At 35.5% G+C, this 26,811-nt stretch overlaps 1 protein-coding gene across 1 annotated transcript in view; it reads right to left on the bottom strand.

The window, feature by feature from the left end:
* LOC150098653 (uncharacterized) overlaps positions 1 to 12,115 on the bottom strand; it is a 53,049-nt gene extending 40,934 nt beyond the window's left edge. Inside the window, exon 1 of the mRNA XM_090405515.1 lies at positions 11,902 to 12,115. The gene's annotated coding sequence lies outside the window, so the exon portion shown is untranslated. The remainder of the gene's footprint in view (positions 1 to 11,901) is intronic.
* Positions 12,116 to 26,811: the final 14,696 nt, after the last annotated feature.

Below are 26,811 nucleotides of genomic sequence, written 5' to 3'. Positions count from 1 at the left end.
TTCAGCTTGGTTTATATCAAAAACAGCACACTAATTATATTTGAAATTTCTGTGATGTTCAAGTTTTCTTGAAATGGATTATTAATAAAAGATCAATAATCCATTTCAGTTTTATTAAAATCTTTAAATATTGAATTTATTTCTTCCTCAACTAATTCTATTTCACGAATAAATTCTTTTAAATCATAGCGAAGCATTTCTTGATTTTGTTCAAAAAAGTTTAATAAATATGGGAGATGTCTAAATTTGCGGTCATTTATATTTTTCTTTAATAAAAGTAAGTATTGTTGGAAAGTTTTTATTGAACTTAACGTGTCAATTAAATTTTTCTCTCTACCTTGTAACTATAAATTTAAATTGCTAATTTCGTACAGAAATCTACTAAAAATGGCGAGTGTAACAACCATCTTTTATCACTCAACTGTGGTTAAATATCTCCTTTTTCATCAAAAAAAAAATTTTATATGGTAATTAATACAAGAAATCTTTCTAAAAATTGACCTCTGCTGAGCCAGCGAACATTATTGTACAACAGAAGTTCCTTATCATCATCTGCCTGTAATTTAAATAACCGCCGTTGCAGGGCTTTTCCTCGAACAGAATTTACAATTTTACATGTAATATCCAAAACATCATTTGTGTTTAATCTTTTACTACACTTGTTGGTGAATAATACGGTGGTACGTTAAAAAATCTGGATATTTGTCATCATTTTTATATAATGAAATGAAGCCTGATTTATTACCTATCATTGCAGGAGCAGAATCAGTAGTAATAGACACAAGTTTAAAAAGCGGAAGTTTGTGTTATTTCACAAATTCATCAAATGCCGAAAAAATGTCTTCTCCCCTAGTTCTTCCCAATAATTTTCAAAAGATCTTCTTTACTTGAATAATCTTGAAATACCATGCGAATAAATACCATTAACTGAGCAATATCAGTGAAGTCGTTTGATTCATCAAATTGTAATGAAAACGCAACACACTGACATTAACCTGGCCTGAAAACTTTTCTCCGGCAATTGGAACTCTTCCTTTCGGCAATCTGAAACCCTGTCTACAGCCTAGAAGTAGTCTCTCTCTCTGTCTAGCGACGTCTTGAACCAAGAAGCTCCTTTCTGGAAGCGGGAAACTCCTCTCTCAAGCAACGTGGATCCGGGCAGTCTCTCTGACGGCGACTCTGGACCGGGAGGCCTCTCTGACAACAATTCTGGAACCGGGGACCCCTTCTGCTTGCTTCAGTCCCTTTCTATTAGGCCTCCTCTGAGACCTCGCATGAAGTTTGACAACCCCCCCCCCCCAAAGAATCGGTATGAGTCTTTCATCTTAAGTTTCAAGTTCGGCACACCTTTTGTTCTCCTCCGCTTTCTTTTGATTGTTAGTTGCTGGCCATCGGAAAGTTGTTTGAACTCTTTCTGACTGACTTCAGAGATGTTTACACTTAGAGCCTGCAAGCCATACATACAAGTTTCAATAACAATCTCTCTAATGCTGCCATGTACAGCTTAGGCGACAAAAACATTGCCTTTTTGTTTTTAACACTCTAACACGTTCTTATTAAAGCAGTATATACAGTTAGCTTCAAAAGAGTTATTTACAAAAACATCTAATACAAACTATACTGAGACAAACAAAGTTTATTTTATTTTTACAATATTCACATGGGACTTAACCTAAGTAACAAATCGATATATAATGTGCTTTGGAATATTTAATATTTAAACTACAATCGAGTTTTTACACTTTGCTTATAATCGTATGACTTCCACTGATCCAAATTAATTCATTTACCCGAACTTATACGAAAATTACTGATTTGACAATTTTAACGAAAAATAAATAAACAATAGCAATACACTTATAGCGAATTAAAAATAATACAAAATAATGATAAATAAAATATTATGTTTTCAGTTTTAATTAAATTTGTAAGTAAGGAGGAATACACAAGAGATCGACCAAAAATCGCTCCGTGATCGACGGGTTGAACACCCCTGGTGTATTGAATAAATTTGGCAATGATCGAAACTTGAGATCAGTTTCCGAAACGGAGATTATTTTTCCACCCAAGTGACATTGTTCCTGCATACTCAGCCGTAACTGTTACGTTCTTTATTGCAATAAGAATAATATACGTTAAACATTCACCTATTCCCATTCCAGAGCAAAATATCATTTGGCATTTTTACAGAAGGACGAACTCTACAGGATAGAATTATTTGTAATCGGACAATAAATAAAGAAACTTTTAAAAAGTTTAAATTTTCATTCTTCTCGAATATAATTAATATTTCTTTAAGACGTGCTTTGCACCGTAATTTATGAATAGGAAATAAATCAATAAAAACAAAATAAATGGAAATTAAAAATATCTCAAATATTCCAAAGCAGTGTCAGAGCATCCATTGTTCTATTATTTTCACAACCCACGAAATTGGAATGCATCCCCCCCCCCCCGGATAAGTATCAACCAAAGTTTACTCTTTTGTAAATGAAAGAAGTAAAGTGTTACGTCAGTATAAATATTCGGGTTCGTTCTGCGTTTCCCTCGGCGAAAATGCAGTGAAGAGGTTCTGATATGGACAAAATCTCTCTCTTGATATTCGAGTTTGAAGTGGAAGCATGTGAAGTAAGAATGTGAAAGCAGGTGACTCTTTACAAGGGTCAATCATAGAGTGAGCCTTATAGAGTCGACCTTAAAAAAAGTCTGCAAGTAGGTGTTATTTCTGACACCTACTTGCAGACGACTCTAAAGCGACTCTCACAGATTGACCCTTATCTTCGATGTTTCGATGAAAGGCGAGATTGCTATTACGGAGACCAGTGATTACTCTCTCGTTATTGCAAGACGGTTATGGTTCCAAGAGCAGTTGGTTATCCGGTAACCAACCTGTCCTCGTTGTTGCAGTATAAGAGTGTCAGGACGGTTAGCAGTTGATTTGCTAGAGATGGAGTAGGGAGAATTAGGTTTTTCGAGGTTTAATAAAAAGGCCAACTTGAAGTCTCTGTAGTGCCGGCTATCTTTGCACTAGGCCTTTTTTCCAGTTTGTTTCAAACGATATATATATATATATAGGAGATTAACAACAATGACTAATAAAAAAACAGAACAATTATAACAATATACTGTAATAAAAGTTATCTGAAAGTGAATGGAATCTTAGCAACTTCACCATAGATTTTTTTATTATTTTATGACGTCGAGAACATTCACCTTTTTCACTTAAAAGGAAGCACTTTACGGCTTCTCTTCGGCATATCCGAATTGCAAGCATCACAACTCTTGTTTTGGGACCACAAAAACTGATGCTCAGTTTTTGTGGATAATGGTACTGTTGATTCCAGTGAAAAGAAGAACACTCGTAAACCTATTACATTAGATTACTAAGATTAAAATATTTAAATTAGTCACAATGGTATATCGAATACTGAGATGGGCTTCTGGCTAAACCTCGCACTACTGTTCTTACAACTTGAAAACAAGATAAAGTTCTTAATGAAGTGAAAAGTGATACACCAGTTAATATACGTACTTTTCTGAAGAGGGTAAGTAGATAGCCTTAGACCTAATTTTTTGAAAGTAATAACAGGCAGCCAGTCTTCATCCTTCACTGATAGCGATCTCAGGCTATCAATGAACCGTGTACTGCCTTAATAAATTTCGCGATATGCAAAAGTATTGTCGCCGTTGTTTACTTTTTTTTTTTTTTCATTAAAAAAAAAAAGTTTTATCTTTCCTGGACGAGAATTGTAAACATCTCGTGAAATAATTTAAAACTATCACAAATCCCATTGCTTCATGACATAACTACTTCAGGAAAATAATCTTGAATAAAGATTATGTAGAACGAAAAATGTACTGTCATCTAAGCGTAAGTAGTCAAAATTAACACCCAAAAAATGACATTTCTTTTCCAAGTTAATTAATATTTAGACGCACAAATTATTGCAAATACTGTTCATAATCCTTAATGGTAACTTTTTTTTTTATCCAAGAACTGCACATTTACAGCACAGAAGTCTTTTCTCTAATTTTATCCTCCCTTTCACAATAAAACATTGACAAAGAAATGTGTATATATATATATATATATATACACGTCTATTTCAGCCAACTCTACATACTATGTAAGAACTATGCGTTTCTTGATTTCAGCAACACATTCTGGGATTGTAGCTTTGAGTACAAATCCGGTTAAGTGTTCTCCTGAGCGTGAAGGATTTTACACCTAGTAATGGGGGTTACTTGCATTGCAGCTTATGCTTTTTATTTTCTCTCTCTATTTCAATCCTAATGTCTATTCATTGATTCGGGCCATAAGGTCAAACAAATGTTAAATTTAGATCTCCCGCAGCTAAAGTATAAATACTAAAATCCAATCTGATATGTAACTGTTATACTGTGATGCTTAAACCTTCCTCGAGATGCTTCCACTTTCTAAATACATAAAAGAACAAGCAGAGTTTTCTTCGGACGGTTATTTGTATGAACGAAGATTAAGCTAAACCTGACTAGCGAAGACAATAATATGAAACGAAAATGTGCAGTGCACGTAAAAATAAAGGCGTGATATTGTTCCTATATCATCCAGAAATCACAACTCATAAGGCTTTTTATTGTTCTGAAAGCTTTACACACTGCATGGGCTACGAGAAAGCAATGCATTAGCTAACAAAACCGAAGGAGTATACATCGGATTACTAAATCACGCAAATAATTTTTAATGTCACTAGGTCTGATAACAATACTGAAATTTTGAAAGTTCGACAACAGCATTAAAAATTAAATTCCGCGTTCATTGCGGATGTTGTCTAACCCTCCCCTCCCAAAATCCTTGCAGACACAGATGAAGAGAGCGATGTAGATTTTACCTTGCAGCTAATATTAACCGCAATTGCATTTGTCATTCTAACTCGTTCAGTAGAATTATACAGTCATCTCTCGACTTACATCCGTGATCCCAAAAGGGAATAAATAACATTTTCGACTATACTTTCGAACAAGATGCAAGGGAGCATAAAGTAAAAAGGTTTTTATTTAGCAACAATGCAGTGGCAACACCGCATTCAGCGGCAACCTCCCTCAGCAGTTGGCACTTGGCTTCAACAGTTCCTCAGTTGATTTTATTATTATTATTATTATTCCAAGGAGTCCAATGACTCATCGAGGGAGAGTGTGCCAACAGCATCAAACGATTGGCCCCCTTCCAACTATTTTATGTTTGAAAAATATGTTATTTGTGTATTTATCGTTAATTATTTTGCGATATTTTGTGCAACATGGTCCCTACACGTCCAATTAAAAAACCTAGTGAAGAATCATAGAAAAAGAGGCGAGCAATTGATCTTGAAACGAAGTTACAAGTTATAAAGCAACATGAAGCTGGTAAGCCAGTCCATAGTCTCGTTCCACAGTGACGACCATTTTGGAAAATAAGGATAAAATCGTAGAGACTATGAAAGGATCTGCTTCCATTAAATCGATGATAGTGACGAAGCAATGACAAGGTCATATTAATTATTAGAAAAGCAACTTCCATCATGCATAGAGGACCTGAATCAAAAGTGCATACCCCTTAGCACTATGACATAACTGCAAAGGCACTAAGTCTCGTCAACATGTTGAAGGTGAAAGCAGGGCCCGATTACAACTATGAATTCAATGCTTCTTGCAGTTGGTTCATGAGATTCAACCAGTGTTTTACACTGCATAATGTGAAAATATATGATGAATCTGCAAGTTCTGATGAGAAGTCCCTACTGTTAAGTCCCTAATCCCTATAACTGTGTTGATTTAATGTATCGACACGTCCAGACTGACTTACATCCTTCCTGATGGAATGGAACCCCAATGTAACTTGAGGGATGGCTGTAATTTGAAAAGCTTTGTGAAACGTAGGCTTAAGTTAACAATATATGACCATCCAAGGATTCTAGTCTCCATTCCTTTAGTAGATCTGCGGCAAGGGATTGCACCAAGGGAGTTCACTGCTTCCAGCCCCACGGTGTGAGCCCCTTCCCTTGGTGCCTTGTGAAGGAAACCTGCATGAGAACAAGTGAGGTTCTACCAGGAAAGGAAGAAAAGTAATGGAAAAGGGAAACTTCAATTTAAAAAAAAGACCTCCAAATCGAGGGACTTTATTTCATATGGAAGTAGACTCAGCATCAAAGATACTGAGTCCACTGTTTTAAATATGTAAAACTGCAATGCATTAGCAACATCTAATAAAAGAAAAAATCAGTTTGGTTATGCAAGAACTTTACATGGTAATAGGATTACTGGGACAACGTCGGGCAATTCAAAGATTTTAGTGGACATGCACAAGGTTTGATTGATGGGGTAAGTGACAGTACATCTCCAGTCCACCAATACTTAAGGATATGGAGTTCAAAAATAAGGTTAAACGCTATATTTTTTTGATGCATAACTCAGGTTTTTTTTTAAAAAAAAAAAACACATGTGGTATGAGATTAAGAAAGATATGTATATATGTGAGAAATATAAACTTATTGAAGAGATGATACATGAATACATAAGGCAAAATCTGCATGAAAAGTTAAAATGATTTTGGGATGGGTGTGGAAGTGTGGAACTGAGATTTTAAACAGATCCGGGGAGCTCCGGAGCTCACTGCAGAACAGTGCAGAGTGAGATTCAGGGTTTGGATAAGAGATCTTTGGGAATTGGAATGGCTTTGAAATCGCAGAGTAAAAAGTGGAAATATGCCGGTAGCTACATTAGAGTATGTGACTAGAGCTATAAAGAGAGGTGGGAGTGTAGATGAAATGATTTTAATGGTTGAGATGAATGATTTTGGAAGCAGCATAAATAGTGTGGCAAGGAATTTGAGGGAGATATTGGAATTAAGAGTAAGAGTATTAGGATAGTCAGTGTACTGCCCATATCTGATAGTCCCGTATTGAGAAGGGCACTGATGATGAATGAAATGGTAGCTAGAATGCGTAGGAAGAGAGGTCTTGGTATTTTGATAGGAGAAAGGAATTATATGCTGATGATAATCTGCATTTAAATAAGTATGGCAGTAACGGTTCAGAAGTTATCGTTAATTTAATGAAAATGTGTAGGTGTTAGATCAAGGAAATGAGAGTTATGAGGATGACTGTCAGAAATAATATTGACAGGAAGACCGGAAAAATAGAAAATCAAGGAATAAGCTTAAAAATACCTTCCTCTGTTGATATACCAATGCAAGAAGTACAAGAAATTAGTCAGAAGAATTTATAGTATTGGTTATTACAGTCCAGCGTGAGATAATATGTATATCAGAAATGTGGTTGACTGGAACTGAAGTTAATGGGTATAGTATTTTTAGAGAAATCAGAAATTATAAAAAAAACAAAACAAAACAAGGGGGGTGTATTACTGACAACATCAAATGAGTTGTGTCCTTGTAATTCTGCAGAAGTAAAGTAAGTATGTAAGGGAATAAAATGAAAGTGATTTTGAAAGTCTCTGGTGTGAAATAAGTGTTGTTAGAGAGAGAGAGCTATTTAGTTGGAGTGTGTTACAGACCTGGGAATAACGAACAAGATGAGAAAGAAAAGTTGTATAGGCAAATTAGTTCAGCTAGCAAAAAAAGCATTATAATAATGGAGATTTCAATTTTTGAACTATAAATTGGAAAGAAGAAATAGCTTATGGGAGAAAGGAAAGAGAATTTCTTTGAGTTCTTAAGGGATCACTATCTCATACAGTTGGTGAGGGAAGGAACCTGTGGGTAAAATGTACTGGATTTAGTAATAACATCAGATAATGTAACTGTCAATAACATATCGACATTAACACCAGTTGGTGACAGTGATCATATAGTCCTGACCTGGGATGTGCAAAAGCATGCAGAGGCATCCAGAGTAAAAGATACATGTAGAACTATAGGGCATTAAAACTCAGAAAACAATTTGGATTTGGAAACATTGGATGAAGAGTAAGAAGTTCATGAAAATGAGAGTGAAGAGTTGTTGCATAACCTGGATAAGAATTTGTCATTAGGGACAGATGATATGTCAGCATAAATGCTAAAGGAATGTTCAGAAGAATTGGCTAGGCCTTTAACATGTTTTTATAACTTGAGTCTCAGCTCAGGAATGATGCCACAGGAATGTATGATACTTCCATTGTACAAGGGTGGTGCAAAAACTGATATGTCCAACCTATCAGTATCTCTGTGTGGTAGTGAAGATTTTAGAGAGGTTGGTAAGAACTTGCATAGAGAAATGGGTAAGCAAACACGCTATACTCTGCAAGGAGCAGCATGGGTTTACTAAAGGAAAGTTGTGTTTTAGCAATTTGCTCATATTTTGAAACAATGTTAAGATCAAGTTGGATAAAGGGAATAGATATACTATGATAATGTTGGATTTTGCTAAGACATTTGATGGGATATCACATAAAAGGCTATTGCATAAACTGCAGAATATGGAATCGGAATATAAACTCTTGACTTGGATTTTTTTTACAATTTTGAGTCCATACAAAAGAGGCTGATCAACCTATAGTACATCAGTATGTATGGGTAGCGGGTTAGGAAAGGAGGAACTTCTTTACATTTGATTTAAATGACTGTATATTGTACTCCTTGAGAAACACAACAGGGGGAAGACTGTTCCATTATACAGCAGTTGAAGGAGGAAGAAAAAAAACTTATTCTGCGAGTTTCAAGTTGCACTGTGAAGGGATGTTGAGCAGCAGATGCATGTGTTCCAACAAGCTTAGTACTAAGTGGGGGAGAATTCTATTCTTGAGAGACACTTGTGACATGAAATTAAGAATTATCAACATGTTAGCACAAGAATAACATTTAATATTTGCCAAATATTTCAGTCTGAAATTAACAGACTATCATCAGTGATATGATGCACTCTGGATATTCTTGTGTCAAAACAAATTCTACAACCAAGTAAAAGGATTGGCCATGGGAAGTCTACTTTAACCTGCTCTAGCCAGCTTTTATTTGAAGCATCTAGAAGACATCCTTTTTTCATCTATATACTCTCAACCATCCTTTTGGATTAGGTATATAGACAACATTTTTTCAGTGTGGCCTCATAACAGAGATTCCTTACCTTCCTTTTTAGCCCAAATCAATTCTTTACACCCTCGTATCAAGTTCACCATGGAGATTGAAAAAGACAACAAGCTATCATTTTTAGACATCCTTCTCATCTGCTCACCTTCAGTTATTCTGACAACAACAACAGTTTACAGAAAACCCACTTTTACTGGACGTTATATTCTCAAACTTTTCTGCTCATCTTCCTTATCAAAAAACAGGAATCATAAAATGATTAATTCGACGAGCTAGAACTAATTGCTCAATTCCCCATGAATTACAGAAAGAACTTTCAACTATCAAACATTACATGAAATTAAATGGTCTCTCCGAAAAGACTACACAACAGATGTTGTGTAGTCTCTTCGGAGAGGATTGACCTCGATTCCTACAATCCAGGTCAATCCAGAACAACAAAGAATAAATACGTCAAGTTCCAATTCCGTATATTTCTGGAATTTCAAAACCAATTTCAAGAATTCTGAAGAAATATGATATAACAACCACTTCTATCCGTATTAATAAAATATCCACTTATTTTCCCTCTTCTAAAGATAAATGCTCAACTATGTCGCTGCCTGGTGTATATCAAGTTCCGTATGACTGTAATCTGTCATATCGTACTTTGGACAAACCGAACACTATAGAAAAAAGAATACAAGAACATCAATCATTCATTCTTCACAACAAATCTGATAAGTCTGGATTGGCACAACACGGGATAGAGACAAGCCACAACATTCTCTAGTCCAGGACTCGCCTTCTACACAGATGTCGCTATAAATTCGAATGCCTATTCAAAGAGAGTGCTGAGGCCTTACTTCCATGCCCTAATTTGAATTGAAATGATTGCCTATCCTTGTCAAAAATATGGGAAAGTTTGATCTGGATAACACCCTAAGTTTGTTTTTTTTTTCAATTGAGGTCTTCTACTTCTTACATTAGTCCGATGTTATCTTTAATTGAATTTATAAATTAAGATTGTTGTATGAAATTGTGAATTGATACCTATAATTCATTCATCACTCTGACGAAATTTACCTCTCTTTAGTGCTTAGCAATGTAACATCATGCAGCTTGTTCTACTTTTGATTGATCAATTGTTTGTATTCCACCTTGTAAAAACTGTTCCTATCAAGCCACTGATGATAATAGTCTGTTAATTTCAGACTAATATATTTGGCAAATATTAAATATTATTCTTGTGCTAACATGTTGATAATTCTTAAGTGGGGGAAGTCATTGATGCTATTTCAGATGAACATTTCCCATGGAAATATTTGTACAATGCACATATTGTGGAAACCAAATATCTGTGTGAAAGTGTGGGGAGTGAGTTGGTAAGAGATAGGTCATTAATAAGTCTAATTGCTTTCCTCTGGGGGGGGGGCACCCCATATGTGAAAGCAGTATTCAATAGCTGGGCTGATTTGGTAGATGATTGGCAGAGATATCAGAAAGTTGTATATAGTGGATGTGAATTTGCCAGATTTAAGGTGACCAGTGGTGTATCTCAGGGTTCAGTCCTTGGGCCACTGCTGCTCAATCTATACATTAATGACATTAGGAAGGATCTAACAAGAGATGTGCAATTGTTTGCCGATGATATGAAGAGAGGCAGAGCAATTAGGAATGCAGATGATATCCAGCACTTACAAAATGATTTGAATAGGCTGAAAATTTGGGCAAACAAAAATGTGTGTCTGTTTAATGTTAGTAAGTGTAAAGTTATGCACTTTGGCATGAAGAGATTTCCAATGACATATTATATTAGCAAAATTATGCTACAAGCAGTGGCGCACTCAGGATTTAATCTTGGAGGGGGCCGAGTGCTCAGGATTTAACCTTGGGGGAGGGGGGGCGAGTTGAGTAGACGATTTGCACATACACACTACGCATCACATATGACCTATGACTGAGCATCTGCGGTGATCAAATTCATAAGTAGGATAGAAATAGAAGACACAACATAAATTTAAAAAAAATGAATTTTAATTAGGAAAAGATTTTTGGAAAATTTTCTAGTGTTTTTCCTTTTCTTTGGGGGGTGCCCCCCCTCTAGGTGTGCCACTGGCTACAAGAAACTGATGAGGTTAGGGATCTTGGCATAATGGTGGATAGGAATTTCAAGTTCAAAAGTCACATAACAAAAGTTGCAAACACAACTCAAAGAAAAATTGCAATGTTGAAGCAAACCTTGACATGTAGGAATAAGGAAGTCATTTTGTCTCTTTATAACTTTTTAAGCCTTGATAAGACCACACCTGGATTATTGATTAAACAGATTTCTCTGTATGTGACTGGTTAACTTAAGTTCACCGGAAAGTACCGAGAAATGTTCATCCCAGCTGTGCTGCGTTCTTTGGTTTATCTTATTTTAAAAATTATTAATTTAAAGGATTAATTTCCATAAAAATATTTATAGAAAATGTTACATTACGTTCAGGAGACGAACCGGAGAATGTTTTCCAGGACAAAATGAAAAGCAGCGCATGCGGTTTGAGATAATTAGCTTCATCAGGGCGCTCCTTCTCCTTATTTTTCGTATAGTCGCCCCGTGCAGTAGCATATTTTGCCGCCCCTTCTCCCTTATTTTTCGTATAGTCGCCCCGTGCAAATGCACGTTTGACACCGTCGGTACAGCCGGCCCTGAGCTTCATCCACTAGTTTTACCAACATTCAGCATCCGTGATTGCGGAATGTTGGAAATATCGAAGAATACAACATAAAACTACAATTCACTGCAACACGTAAAACTTTAATTTTATTTAATTAAAATTTACAAATAATAACAATTAAAGCTCTCAAAGCAAGAAAACATTACTTCATACCTGCAAAAATATGACTACTGTTGCCACAACACACTACACTCGCAGCTGAAGATGACATAAATAAACGAAATTTTAAGAATCCACGATATACCAAAGAAGCTTTAATACATAACCTCACGGCTACAAGCACAACTTACTATTCCCACTACAAACTCTTCTTAACATCGGTCTTATTCCACTGTAGTTATGTTTTCCAAATTTTGTAAGGTTAAAGGATAAAATATACACACTTTATCTCATCACTTAAATTATTCACTCATTACAACTTCCAGAGCACTGTTGTTACACTGGATATTGTCATTAACAGCGCCCTCTTATTCTCCAAGAAGAAATAATTAAATATAAGTGTTGTGGCTAACAGAAATCAATATTACTACAAAGTTCTTATGACAATATCTATCTGTGTATATCGGTAGCGCACTCAGGGTTTAATCTTGGGGGGGGGGGGGGGAAGTTGAGTAGACGACTTGAAAATACACACCAAATCGCATACGACCTATGACTGAGCATCTGCAATGATCGCTAATTCATAAGTAGTATAGAAATAGAAGACACACACACAATATAAAAAAAAGCAGAATTTTAATTAGGAAAAGGCTTTTGGAAAATTTTCTAGTGTTTATTCCTTTTTCTTTGGGGAGAAGGCCTTTTGTCCCTTCTCTGGGTGCACCACTGGTGTATATACCTTTATTTTTACTCAAGTTTTACATTTCATTTCTAAGATATAAAATTATTAACAATATGAACTGTGTTGTTTAAAAAAAAAAAAATCGCAAAATGTTCTGTGAAATAATTAAATTGAAAGCTGCCGACTGCTACTTCTTCAAATAAGAAGTTCGTTTATGAGGTATTGTTCTTCCATGGTACTGAAATAGTGCATGGCAGAGCTCGGAACTGCAATGTATAGATGAAAGATTTTCATCATTTAAATTAAGGGGATATTAAATCCCACATTGTTTTAAAACCGAAGGTTCCATAGGCTCTATTTAAGTAACTCAAAGATTGGAATCAGAGAGTTTCATCCCGAACATAGTATAGTATAGTGAGCTAATGCACGTAGTCCAAGTACGTAGTACAAACTCGAGCAACTCGCAGCAAAGGTGGTAAAGTTCTGATCGCTATTCTTGGTATTTTCCATAATGTAAAACACATTTCCTAGGAAATGTATGCTGTTATTACATTATGGTGGGAGGTCACTACCCAGATCGGTTTCAGCCTTATTAATAAGTAAAGCCGTCTCTATAAATTCGGACGATCCCTAGGCCACTCAATTGTGGGCGAAAGACCGACCATCTCAGCGTTGGCTCCACTCAGTGATGACCTTCCACCCACCACCACCACCACCGAGCAGAACCGCTCATATTCCGAAGAAAAGCATTCCCCGACAAATCCCCTCACCGGGCCATGCCGGAAAACACTTTCCCCGTAGACTCAAATTGCTCCATTAAGCAAAAACCTTAAGAGAGGGAACTCATATTAGCAACCTCAACGGTTTCAGCCTTATGAATAAGTAAAGCTGTCTCTAAAAATTTGGACGATCCCTAGGCCACTCAATTGTGGGTAAGAGACTGTCCATCTCAGCGTTGGCTCCACTCAGTAATGGCCTTCCACCCACCACCACCACCACCACCAAGCAGAACCGCTCATATTCCGAAGAAAAGCATTCACCGAACAAAGCCCCTCACCGGCCATGTCGTAAAACACTTTCCCTGGAGACTCAAATTGCTCCCTTAAGGCAAAAACGTTAAGAGAGCGAACTCATATTAGCAATCTCACTGGTTTCAGCCATTATTGAGGCTTCATCAGTGAGTTGCTAGACCAAATGAATACCAAAGGGTATAGCGAAAAAATCTTATATACTCTGCTATATGAGTTGTCAAAAGGGTGCACCCATTAAGTTACTTAAATATAAAGAGCCAATGGGCTTCATTTCGGCGATTTAAACATTATTTAAATTAAGTGGATATTAAATCCCACATTGTTTTAAAACCGAATAAAAAACGTACGTAGTTTGTACTACATACTTGGACTACGTACATTAGCTCACGCTAGTAGTCGCCGATATTTTTATAGTTTACTATACTATATTTGGCATGAAACTCTCTGATTCCAATCTTTGAGTTTCTTATTCGATTTTAAAACAATGTGGGATTTAATATCCTCTTAATTTAAATAATGTTTATATCGCCGAAATGAAGCCTATTGGCTCTTTATATTTAAGAAAGATTTTCAATTTAATAGTAAAAGTGTGAAAATATTATTGATGAAAAGATTACCAGCTATGTATTGTTGACGGAAATGCAGTGAAGGAACGGAGGCCAGGAATTTATAGAGGGTGATGTTGGACAAGGTAGTAAAATTCACACAGCACAAGGGAACTCTAAAAGCTAATAGAATCACTTGAATTTGAAGAACATGCAGACATGAAAGAATGTATAAGACAGTTATAAGACTTGGATACAGCAACATCTGGACTACTGTGACGAAATTAGGGGTTGCCTGTAGATCTTGGGGATGAACTAATGAAGAGGATTAGTAGCAAGTGACCAAAGGATTACACGTCTGTTGAATGATCCTTAAAGATGAAGATTTATGGAATGCAAAATTTGGTTCATTAGCAAATGAAGAGGGGACAGGATTGAAATATAAGTTGCCAAGGAGTTTTAAAAATTAACAAAGCTTTTCAATACATGACAAGAAAAGAGAGAGAGAGTAAGGGATCACCATTGCAAAAGGTGTTGGAGTAGTTAGAAAAGGCTCTAGAATTATATGGTTTTGCGTGTGAACAGAATTGGTTAGAGAAGTCTAGGGATTTCACCACGACGCTATTATGATAATAATAATTTGGATGAGTATCTGTTATTATGTTACTAATTATACTGTATTGTTCCTTTCCGTTTTCTATTATTAACATGGTTAACCTTAGGGTAAAGTGTTGCAAATAGTCGACATGGCTGACCGAGTGGTTAGCGCATTTGCTCTCAAACTATTAGAATAGGGAGTGCGAATCCTTTGAATATGGATGTTTGTGGTCGTGTTTTAGTAGGAAATAAGTTTGTCACCCCGTATGAACTACCTTTCCGCTTATTAGAGGTCAGGAAAAAGTTCTATGTTTAGTCTCTAGAGAAGAGTTTCCGGATTACGTAAAAATGAAACGTTCATAACAATATAATAAAATAAATTTATAGCCTACTCACAGTACTAATATACTATAGGTTTACCCTCCTACATGTATGGTAGTCACATAAAAAAATTTGGTTGAGTTTGGAGACTTTTTTACTCCAGTCATTTTCATGCTCTGATGAAAACAAGATCTACCATCCCCTCTAATGTAAGAATCCTTACTCTAGAGGTGTGTGTGTGTGTGTGTGATATTTTTTAATTACATGAAACAATTTGTTTTGTTTGATTATTTGAATGGCGCGGTTTTGCAATTTATAACACTATTCTTTCATAATAGTTTGTTTGTATAAACTACAAAAGAATACTCAATATTGCCTTATGTTTTGCTCCCTATAGTATAGATCGAGGGGGAAGCAACTGGTAGATATCGACGCCTGGGGGTAGATGTAGCTATCCAAGGGGGTCGATAAATGTCCAGGGATCAAAAGTGGTCAATAACCACCTAAAACAATTTTGAGTAACGTCTAGTAAACATGGAACAACACCAGCTGGCTGATCGGCTGAACAAGGAGGGAGAAGCGCACGCTCTCCCCGATGAAGACATCTAGAACAGAGACAATCAGGGATAGTGCGCATTTATCGCCCATCGCTATCAGAGTGGTGTTCAGTGATCTGATAACTTTGAATTTGCTGTACAACTTTTTTGAAGTTATAGTTCCCATAATGGCGGCCCCTGATAGTGAAAAGAAGTGGCGACAGTATTTGCAAGAGTATTTAATATTTGGATTTATACCATCATTTACCAATGAAAAGGGTGAAGGAATTATTATTTTTAAATTGAGAAATTTATTATTGATAACATTTATTCATTTATTTAACATGATAGGGACCGATGAGGATCAGCGATTCCATGAAGGGGTCGATATCTAAAAAATTTACCGATTCCTAGTACACTTCTTTGCACTCCATTCATTCTTTCCTTCTAATGTATATTTTACGTAGTTAAATGAGCACACTTACTTAATAAAAAGAAATTCATACTTAATCAGCTTTGGATTAAGTATGGCATACCTATTGCATCTTCATGAAATAATTCCATATTTAAGATAGAATTCTTCATTCTTTGAAGAAATCGTCGTTAAACCAACAATAAGGTAACTTACCACAAAATATACTGTCACGCATCTTTAGATGATTCGTGTTGTGTGTGTGTGTGTGTGTGTGTTAAATTTAATATTAACTTCCTGTAGAATAGAATTTCTCTGTTAAGAATCCGTAATCGGTTGCACTCGGCGCTTAAATGAAACGTTGAGCATTTTAGACTTAATAACAATAATAATAACAAGTTAACGCCTTTTATCCTCTTATAAGGAGTAGGCAAAGCGTCTGAATCCTATCTAGCTTTTAGAGACTAAGTGGACAGTTCAAACTCATCCACTGGCCAGTCAGAGATAGCTGACCCATGTCTATAACTAATTATATTCGGCCACCAATGAAGAGACGGCAAACAAGTGCTGCCATTTCTTGGTATAACCATAACAGGATATGTTACTCTCTGATATAATGTGGGTTTTACGTCGATTTTCTTGAGTTTACAAGACGTAAAACCGGAGGTTCCAGGAGAAAAATCCCTTGCCTGTGCCGAGATCGACCAACTCAGGAACCAGTCGAAGTAAAGGCTTAGAATTAGTTCTTCCAGTTCATTAGACTTGAACTATAAGTCGATCTTCGGGCGGCCTAGCACAGGGAATTTAAGCGGCAGTTGTTAAATTTTACTTTTCATTTTGAAATTTTAAATTGTTTTATTTTATTCCAGTCATGAATAACACCTTATTCACAAGGTTATAACTTGTGATTGTGGTCTAGGAAGGTCTGAAAAACACGGAATAAAATATGAGAATCAGGTTATGAAACTTATGAACAGCATCTGATATGATTCCTTACATATATTGTTTTTGATTTAAAGTCCTTTCTATAATATCACTGAAATAGTTATTTTGTTAGCTAGATAGGTTTTATAATTATTCCAAATTCCATATTCAGTTCAATATAACCAATCAGCATCAGTAGTTCTTCTTCTTTGAGTGCCATCTCCTATCGGAGGTTGGCGACCACCTTGGCAAATTTTGAGCGATCCTCAGCCAATCTAAACAGTCCCTCAGAGCTCATGCCAGTCCACTCTCTGATGTCTGCCAGCTAGGATTTTCTTCGTCTTCTTTGTCCTCTTCTTCCATTTATCTTCCCCTTTATAAGCAATTGAAGTATTTTATATTTTTCATTACGAAGTAGGTGACCAAGATATGCAGTTTTCTTTCTTTTATGGTATCCAAAAGTTCACGTGATTCCCCCATTTGTTCCAGTACTTCCTGATTGGACGTTTTTGCTGTCCATGGGATTTTTAACATTCGTCTGTATAACCACACTCAAAGGCTTCAAGTTTTTTTTATTGATGTTGTCTTCAAGGTCCAAGTTTCTGCACCGTACAGCAGTATAGACCATACATAGCATTTAACCTTGCATATTCTAAGCTCAAAGTTTAAGTTGTGGTTACACAATGTTGATTTCATCAGGAGAAAATTTTTTCTTGCCATTTCAATTCTAACTTTTATTTCTATTTCTGGATTGCATTCTTCATTTAACCAGCATCCGAGATATTGAAACTTTGTCATTCTTTCTATTCGTTTCCCACTTAAAGAAAGTGATGAATTAAGAATTGATTTCTTGCTTATGACCATGAATTTAGTTTTGGTAATATTTATTTTTAATCCCATTTTTTCACACTCTTCATTCACTAGTTCCAGAAGATTTTGAAGATCGTGAATATTGTCAGCCAGGAGAGCTGTGTAATCATCAGTAACCGATGTTACTGATGATTTCACCATTTACATTAATCCTATCCTCTCTTCCTTTTAAGATTTTTTGAAATATGGCTTCTGAGTATATGTTAAAAAGAAGAGGTGACAGCACACATCCTTGCCTTACTCCTCGTTTGATGTTAATGGGTCTGTAATAATGTCATCAACTTGAACAGATGCCTTTTGGTTCCAATATAAGTTTTGAATGATCCTGATGTCTTAACCATCTAATCCAATTCTCTTTAATAGTGCAATCATTTTAGTATGTTGGACTTTATCACATGCCTTCTCAAAGTCAATGAAGCAAATGAATACTTCCTTGTTTTGATCAATACATTATTGGAATAAGATTTGAGAGCAGAAAAGAGCCTCTCTTGTTCCCAAACCGTTCCTAAAGCTGAACTGGGTATCACTGATGGTGTCTTCACATTTTCTGTATATTCATTTTTGAATTATTTTCAGGAACATTTTAAGAACATGACTCATTAGGCTGATCATTTTATAGTCATTACAAGTTTTTGCATTTGCTTTTTTAGGCAGCATGATGAAGGTCGAGTGTAACCAGTCTTGTGGGAATATGCCTGTATCGTAGACCTTATTAAATAGCTTTATTAATATAGCAATTTTGTCACCTTCTATTAACTTTACTATTTCTGCTTGTATTCTATCAGGGCCTAAGGCTTTACCATTTTTAGCTGGGTTCAGCGCACATTCTACCTCTGATCTTAGAATGCATGGACCGTTCATAAGGATTTTCTGGGTTCTGTCTGTTATCAGAAAAGAGTTCTTCTACATATTTCACCCATTCTTGTATTTTGTCATCTTTTTCGGATATTATTTCTCCCTTTTTGTTTCGAAGGACACACAGTTGTTTTTTTTTTAAATAGACTTGAGGTCTCTTTCAGATTTTTGAGTAGATTAAAACTGTAATGCTTTTCTTGTAAAATTTCTATTTCTCTACATTTTTCATTCATCCAGATTTCTTTTGCTTCTTTGATCTTGCCTTTAATAATTTTTTGAACCTCTTTATATTTTGTTGGACTGTGATTTTTATATGATCTGCGTTGATCATTGAGAGAAAGAATTTCGTCAGTTATCCAATCTTTCTTTTTTACTGCTCCATCAGGACACAAGGTATTGTTACATTTCTCTATAAAGACATATTTTAATTTGTCCAATGATTCATCAACCCTCATGACGCGTCATCATTCTTGATAAGTGCTATCTCTTGATTCAGATCATGACTCAATTTGTTTCTTATCTCTGGGTTTTTTAACTTTCCTAAATTAAAACTTTTTTGTTGATGTTTCTGGTATAGCTTTCAGCGTAATTTTTAACACTGTCACCAGTAGATTATGATCAGAAGCAATATCCGCAGTAGGATAGGTTTTTGTGCTCTTTATGGAACTTCGAAATCGTTGATTAATTAGCAAGTAATCAATTTGGTTTGTGACTATATTTGTATTATTACCTTGTGGTGATCACCAAGTATTTAGCCTTAGGGATGGTAGCTTAAACCATGTGTTTGTGACTGTTAGCTCCTCTTCTTGGCAGAATTGAATAAGATGGTCTCCTCTCTCATTTCTTGTTCCCAGTCCATGTTCACCAACTATATCTTATCTCCACTTCTACCTTTCCCAACTTTAGCATTGAAATCACCCATGATGATGTTAATATCATGTTTTTTTGTGTTTTTCATTAGTTCCTTTAATTGGTCATAAAATTCTTCGATCTCGGTATCAATGTTGTCAGCAGTAGGGGCATAGACCTGTATAAGATTAACATCTAGTGGTTGTCCTTTCAGTTTAAATAACATCGTCCTATCTGAGTAGGGGATGAAGCTCAACAGTGACTTATTGGCATCTTCGTTTAATATTATTCCAACTCCATTTTGATGGTTCTTTTCACTACTTCCAGAGTAGTGAAAGCAACCATCATGTCATCAAGTGTCATGTCATTAACTTCAGTTTTGCCTGATCCTGGCCACCTAACTTCACTCATTCATAAAATCTCAATAATTGCAAGTCTTTTCATTTTCCTGAATAGCATTTCTTAGCTTACCTGCTTCATACAGGGTTCTGACATTCCAAGTTCCTAGTTTTAGTGAATGCACCATTTTGAGCCCCGGAGATTCTTCGCACCCCTGTCCCATTTAAGGGACTCTGGGAACTCGGTGCCATTTGTGTAGATTTGCTCGCCATGGTGGTTAGTCTGGAGAGAATAGAGCAGTAGTTTCTCCATTTGCTTTCTGCTCTGCAGTATTACAGACGTACACAATAAGCTGTATTGCCATCTGCAATTTTCTAATCACAAGCTTTACCGTCATCATGAGACTTCAACCTTGTGTCAGTACTGACAAAGCTAAGCTGCTTCCCTTTGTCAGAGGATTGAATCCTTTAATTTTCCTTGTAACCCTAGGTACGGGTCCTAACCAGGTACTGACAGCCAGAGCCAGCTGAGACCGGGTTGTTTATAGAGGCATGCTCACTGAAGATTCTTCCACACATTTCACCATTGAGATATGAATCCTCCCCCAGTGATTTGTCTGTTGTTCTTCACAGAGGTCTGTTAGCATCTTTGTAGGGAGTGTACCCTATGGAAGGTCTCAGGGAGCAAGACGGGGACGTGGACTTGCCTCACTCCCCCATCAGTAGTTAATCATTATAATTATTGCTATATTTAGTTAATAGAGTTAATAGTTATAGTGTAACAAGAAACAGTGTCATGAAATATTTGATTGGCTAATGAATTCAATTCGGACCTTATCCAAAGGGCAACGAATTGACTAACATCGTCGTAAAATGTGAAATCCCTGTGTTCTTTTTTTTGGAGTTGAAATAGTGCTATATCTGGGAAGCCCAACTTTTTCATCTGTTTCATAAAAGCTCTTGATATTACTTTTAGGTCTCTATGACAATTAAAACTGCTATTTCTTGTTTATTCCAAAGTAGGTGAATTTCAATATCCAGAACCCTATATTTTGTCAGTTTTTATGCACTTTTTCTTATACTCTACTATCTCCTATTATTGCCACATCAATCAACAACGTGATGTTGTTCGACTCTAGTGATGTCTGGCATATTATGTTCCAGATGTTCTACTTCTGAATTATAAAGTCCCATAATATCTTTACATCTGCATTTCCAATAACTTTTTCATAATTGTTTTCTCAAGGGATTTTGCAAGTTGGGAAACCATATTTCCTGAACAAGATCAAATGTAGATGATCCACTCTATCTTCTTAACTCTACACAGCTGGTATTTGCTATTATTACGGATCTTTTCATCTTTCCTGTGATTTCAATCGTTTAGTGTTTGATCTTGAGCAGCAAGTATCAGGTCACACCTCTTGTCTCTTTCTTGATGATGCTTGCTCAAGGTATTGCCAATCGCTGTCAACTTTTTTTTAAATTTTCTTCAATATTTAAAGATTGACCTTGGAGCGCTTTATATTTTTCAACCTTCTGATATTTTTACCATTTTCCTCCTTGTACTGCTTTTTTTCATCTACTACATTCACCAATTTTTCTTTGTAAGCTTCAATTAGCATATTTTCTGTGCCTTTCTTTGATGTAATCGTTCAATGCTCGCTTTTCTTCTTCATGGTTCGTTTGACTTGCAAAAGACCACTGCTTCGACTTTTCTTAGCTATGTATGATACATTCAATCGACATCACTGCACGGTTGCAAAGCATGATTCACTGTCATTAATTTTCGGGTTTTATAATCAAATGCATCCAAATTAGCTTGTGTTCAGTGAATTGTTCCTGCTCTGTATCAGATTAAAGGGATGCCAAATATATTGACTGCTGTTACAGTTGTGCCTCTATTCAGCTTGGACTTTAGAACTGTTCTTACTCTTTTCAGATATTCAGACTGTTTCTTTTTGACTTCTGAACTCAAAATTTCATCGCCTCAAGAATTACTAGGCATTTTTAGGATTCATTCTGGGACATGTTTTTAATTTTCTTTCCTCCTGCAAATCCAATTCCTTTGTTGGCCATTATCTTTCCTCAAACTATAGTTTTGTACATTTCTCAAGTTAAAAGTCCATAAAAATATCTTCTCTGAAGATGCACACTGCATTGTGCCTCCATTCCTTTGGATGATTTTCTGTATAGTTTAAGATCATCCACGTATATATGTTTTTCCTCCTGGTTTTGATGTTTGATATCTGAACTAGTTTTCTTTAGAATTAATCTTAAAGGAATCAGTACTTTGATGAACAATAGGGGTGATAGTGAATCACCTTGGAAAATGCTCTTTATATTCATTGTACCCAGATTCATTGACTATTAGCTGAGTTTTCCATGTAGTCATGACAATTGGGACGTTTTCTGATGTTTTACTCACTCCAAAATTTTCTAGACATTATTATTATTATCAGGGCTTTTTTTCTAAATATAAGTTTACCGGAACTCTACCATCTCATCTCATAACACAAGAAAATCGAAACATACCTGCCCTTTGAAGATCTCATTCTTTTAGTTTTGACAAATGGATATTATATATATCAAATAGAAATAAAACATTAAACTTTAAAGCAAAGGTGAAAAAAAGTTTAAAAAATACCTTAATTTTCACAATAACTTCAAAATCGGGCTCCTGACATTGGTGCTGCCATCTTTCCTTACTCTTCGTGTCTGTTGCTAGATGCCTGCCTTTCAGGAACCAGGAATTGACATATGGTGAGGATCAAAAACACGCAGAGGAGGCTCAACCAGCTTGATGAACATCAGTGTACTCAAGGTCTTCATTGGTAGAGAAGCTCTTGTCGGTGTGATAATCAGGTTCATCTAGGGAAAGCCATGCTCATATTCAGCATATAGTGTTTATAGTATTAAGTGCAATAGTGCAGCAGTCCTCTCTGTCAGGAATTCACGAAAACCTCTAACAACCTATCATTCTGGAATCCTTAGCCTCTTACACAAACTCTCCACTTCATTCTCACCAAAAGTAACATTCCTTTCAGCACTGTCTGGCCAACATTCTGGATACAACACTTTTGTCTATTCTGGAATTTGCATCTCTTCTGCAGATAGAAGGCGATTTTCCATTCGTTGTTTCAAGCAATCATAACACTTTGTAGGATCAAGAGAACGATTCACATTTGTTGATCGACGGGTTACCCTCTTCTCCAAAGTCACTCCTTTAAAGTTCAGATTTTTAACTGCTTGTACAGCTTCAGGATAAAAAGGCCAGCCATTGACTTTCCTGTCATCAAACAACCGAATCTGCTATGAGCTTTGTAGAGTGTAATATCCCTTGCTTGCAGTTCAACACTAAGTTCTGGCAATTCTTGGAGAGCATTACACATCAATCCAAGATCCAAAACAAAATCAACACCTGTTTTCTTCGAAAGGCCTTCATACATTACTCTTTCAGACTTGTCTCTGTTTTCATCTTGTTTTGCTGCTGTAAAGTGAGCCACAAGTGCTTCATAATCTTTCCGAACCGCGGAAACACTTCTAAAACTAGAAGCCACCGAACGTGTACTTAAAACTCTTCCAATTTCGAAGATTTCCTTGTCAAGATCTTCAGCTACTTTGCCTAGGTCTCTGACATTTTTGGGTGACTGGTGATAGAGACAGTAAAGTTTGTCAAGAAATGACTTGAAGTGGATGATTTGTTCAGGGAAATCTTTTTTTACATCACCACCAACAGAGAGCTCGAGTCTATGTTTGACACAATGCCAAACCAAAATGTGAAGATAACGTTCCTTAATCAAAGCCACTACTCCTTTTTTCATACTCAACATCACAGCTGATCCATCACAGGCAATGGCAACAAACGTTTTCTTCAAATAATCATCATGAAACCCCAGTTCATTAAGGGTATGTGAAGGGCACCAAACGTTTTCTTCAAATAATCATCATGAAACCCCAATTCATTAAGAGTATTCATCAAGCTATTGAAAATACCTTGTGGGGATATATTTTCTAACTCTACCATGTCAATAAAAATATTTGTGTGTTGCTTCGTATCAAGTAGCATTGTGCATACATACTGTATATTATTAATGATGACTTTTTCAGATGTAATAATGGTGCTTTCGTCAATCAAAAATGAAATCTCATAGTTTGACTATTATTTTTTTAAAAAGGATTTTTTTCATTTCAGTTCCAACATGATTTATCATATTCATACAAGCATTTGTAGAATGTAGAATTCGACCCATGTCACTCCCATTCAATTCTTGGAGGTCAATTTCTGACTCAAAGTCATTGAAAGCCTGGGTTTTCTTTGCACTTTATATGCTGTTCTGAAGATTTTACAAGTGACTTTTTTCTCATGTTCAAATACCTCTTTACTCGTCGTAGTCATCGTTGTAGCAACCGTAGCAGCCAAGTGTTTTATCCCTCCAGTTTTTGTATCACTGTCCATCGAGTCTGCTTTTGCCCCATCACTACATTTACTGTTCTCGAGCTTTAACTTTTTAGTCACGGGAGCGGAAGAGAAAAATTACGTTATTTTACTATTCATCGCGTAAAACTGGTGAAACTTCCATGAAACACATTAAACTCACTCACCCACGTTGTAAAAGTGCGAGTCTACTTGTATGCTTGTTCACATAGAGGTTCCATTTCCGGCCGACTATCAATTCTAATCGAATCTAATCAATTCTAATTCGATCTTCGAGGATCAGTGTCAACAACAACACAAGATGGCAGCACTAGATTGGATGAACCAAAGATGACCCATGATTTACCCAATCTAGTGCTGCCATCTTGTGTTGTTAATGACCATAACTTGGAGGCAGTCCTAGTTTTGAAATACTTGTATAAAATGCGTTTAGGAACCATTAAAGTCCTAAACACATTTTATACAAGTATTTCAAAATTTTTTTCAGCTGAATGGTCCGGAACGCGTTCCGGACCATTCAGCTGAAAAAAAAAGCCGGAAAAAAAAAAAAAAAAGGCTAATTTGCTTATTTATTTTATTTTTTGAAAATTTCTCAATTTTTCTCAATTTTAGTAATTGAGCACATTTCAGAATACAAACGATTAACCTAAATCTTAAATAATTCGCTATATAATATAATATTTGTTTGGTCGCATATTTCAAGATAAATAATTTTAAACAACACTATTTATAACATTATTTTTTTTTTTTCAATTTTTGATTTCATGGAATTGGTGAGTTTGGCTTCTGAGCAGCACTTTTATATAGTGGACCCCCTCTTGCGAACTGGCTAATGGGGGTAGGGATGGTCCAATAATGCTGTCTGTTACCTCAGAATTACGTATATAAAAAGGAATCCAACATTTTCTGTGTCCCACTTATATTGTTTCATTACTATAATTTATTTTAAAGTGGTAAAAGTGCATATTATCAGAAATATCAAGTTTATCAGATTATCAACTTAGTTTTCAATTCTTCACCATTACAGCTTAAAAGTTGCGTTCATGCCTATAAAACAGTGTCCGTGATCCCAAGATTTCCAAAACAGCCTTACTGTCCTTTTAAACGACTAGGAGTATACATTTTCTGTACATTGGGTATCTATTTTGTTGCTCAAATCTGAAGAAATTCACCTCAAAGGGATGCAGATGAAACGGGCGTATACGTCAGCACTGGTATTTCACACCAAAGAAAAACATCAAGTACTTTGGCAACTTGCAGAAATACCATATATGGAACTCAACAATGTTTGCATATTTACAGAGGCTACCAAATGATACGCTGTCCAACCTTAATGCAATAAAAACCAAGGTCTTATCTTAACCCAGCTTTGGTCAGACTTTTTTAAACACTTCATCGTATAATTCAAAGGCCTCTACATATTAATGAAATAGGCTATGAGAGAAGTTACTCATTGCAAAAATGAGCCACATATCTGATATCTTTATACTATATTAAACATCGGATGTATGTTTGTTTTGTATAGCAATTAATTTAGAGATCGCTCTCATAATGTTTGCATTTGATCGGAAGATATACACATATACAAAACTAGTAATCAAATAAATATATATTTTAATGTTGTGTAAGTGATGGTAGCAGACAAATAACATTTCAAGATACGGAAACTAAACTTATAAATTAAAAATATTTTATTTATACAGAGAGAGAGATATATGACACAGGTTACAAAAAATCCAGTATTAATTTCAGCTAACAGTTTGCACTTCAACAATATTTAAAGCCATTTCAAACATTAAACTGGAATACAATTCACAAGAAGGCTACACCAAATGGTACATTATTTTTAAAAATCAAACTATTTTGTTATGTAGTAATTCTGACACAAAGTTAAAGAAATAACAGCTGTCATTATTTCTTAAATACTAGCAGTTATAGATGTCCATTATTCAACTCAGTCCTTTAGCAGTACATTGTTTTCTACCTGAGGACAAGCGAAAAAAAAAAAAAAAAAAAGACTCAATTTTACGGTACAGGCCAAAATCTGTTGTTGTAAACAGTGATAACAGCTAATTGTAAAACCAGCCTTTACTTCAAGTAGCTGACTTCAAACATTTTACAAAATGATGCGATACTCACAATAAGTAATCTCTAGCTAGGTTCTACAAAATTTTTCCCACATTTTTTAACACTTCAGTCAATTTACATAATTTATAATATAGAATTATGAAAATGTTTATTTCCAAATGCAAATAGCACACTTTCTTGACTATATAAATAGTAGTATTTCGACACAGTATAAAATATGAAATTTTTTTGACAAATCTAAAAAGTGTACCTTAACGTGATGTCCATACCATTATCTAAATTAATGATGTCCAATTTTGCATTTTAAAGCTGCTCGGCGTATCAAAAAAAAAAAAAAAAAAAAAACTGATAATTCGAATTATAAATTAGTTGATCATTGTGCTTAAATAGTTTTCAGAATTATTATTTTATCGCTAAAAATTAATACGTATTAAAATTCAGATCATTAATGCTGCTTTTCGAGATCCATTACTTTCATGGC

Source organism: Typopeltis vanoorti, chromosome 15 (assembly GCF_054136105.1).
Source record: "Typopeltis vanoorti isolate ZY-2024b chromosome 15, IOZ_Tvanoo_1.0, whole genome shotgun sequence".
NCBI classification, from domain to species: domain Eukaryota; kingdom Metazoa; phylum Arthropoda; class Arachnida; order Uropygi; family Thelyphonidae; genus Typopeltis; species Typopeltis vanoorti.
The sequence above is the reverse complement of the archived record's forward strand: the minus strand, read 5'-3'. Positions and strand labels throughout refer to the sequence as shown.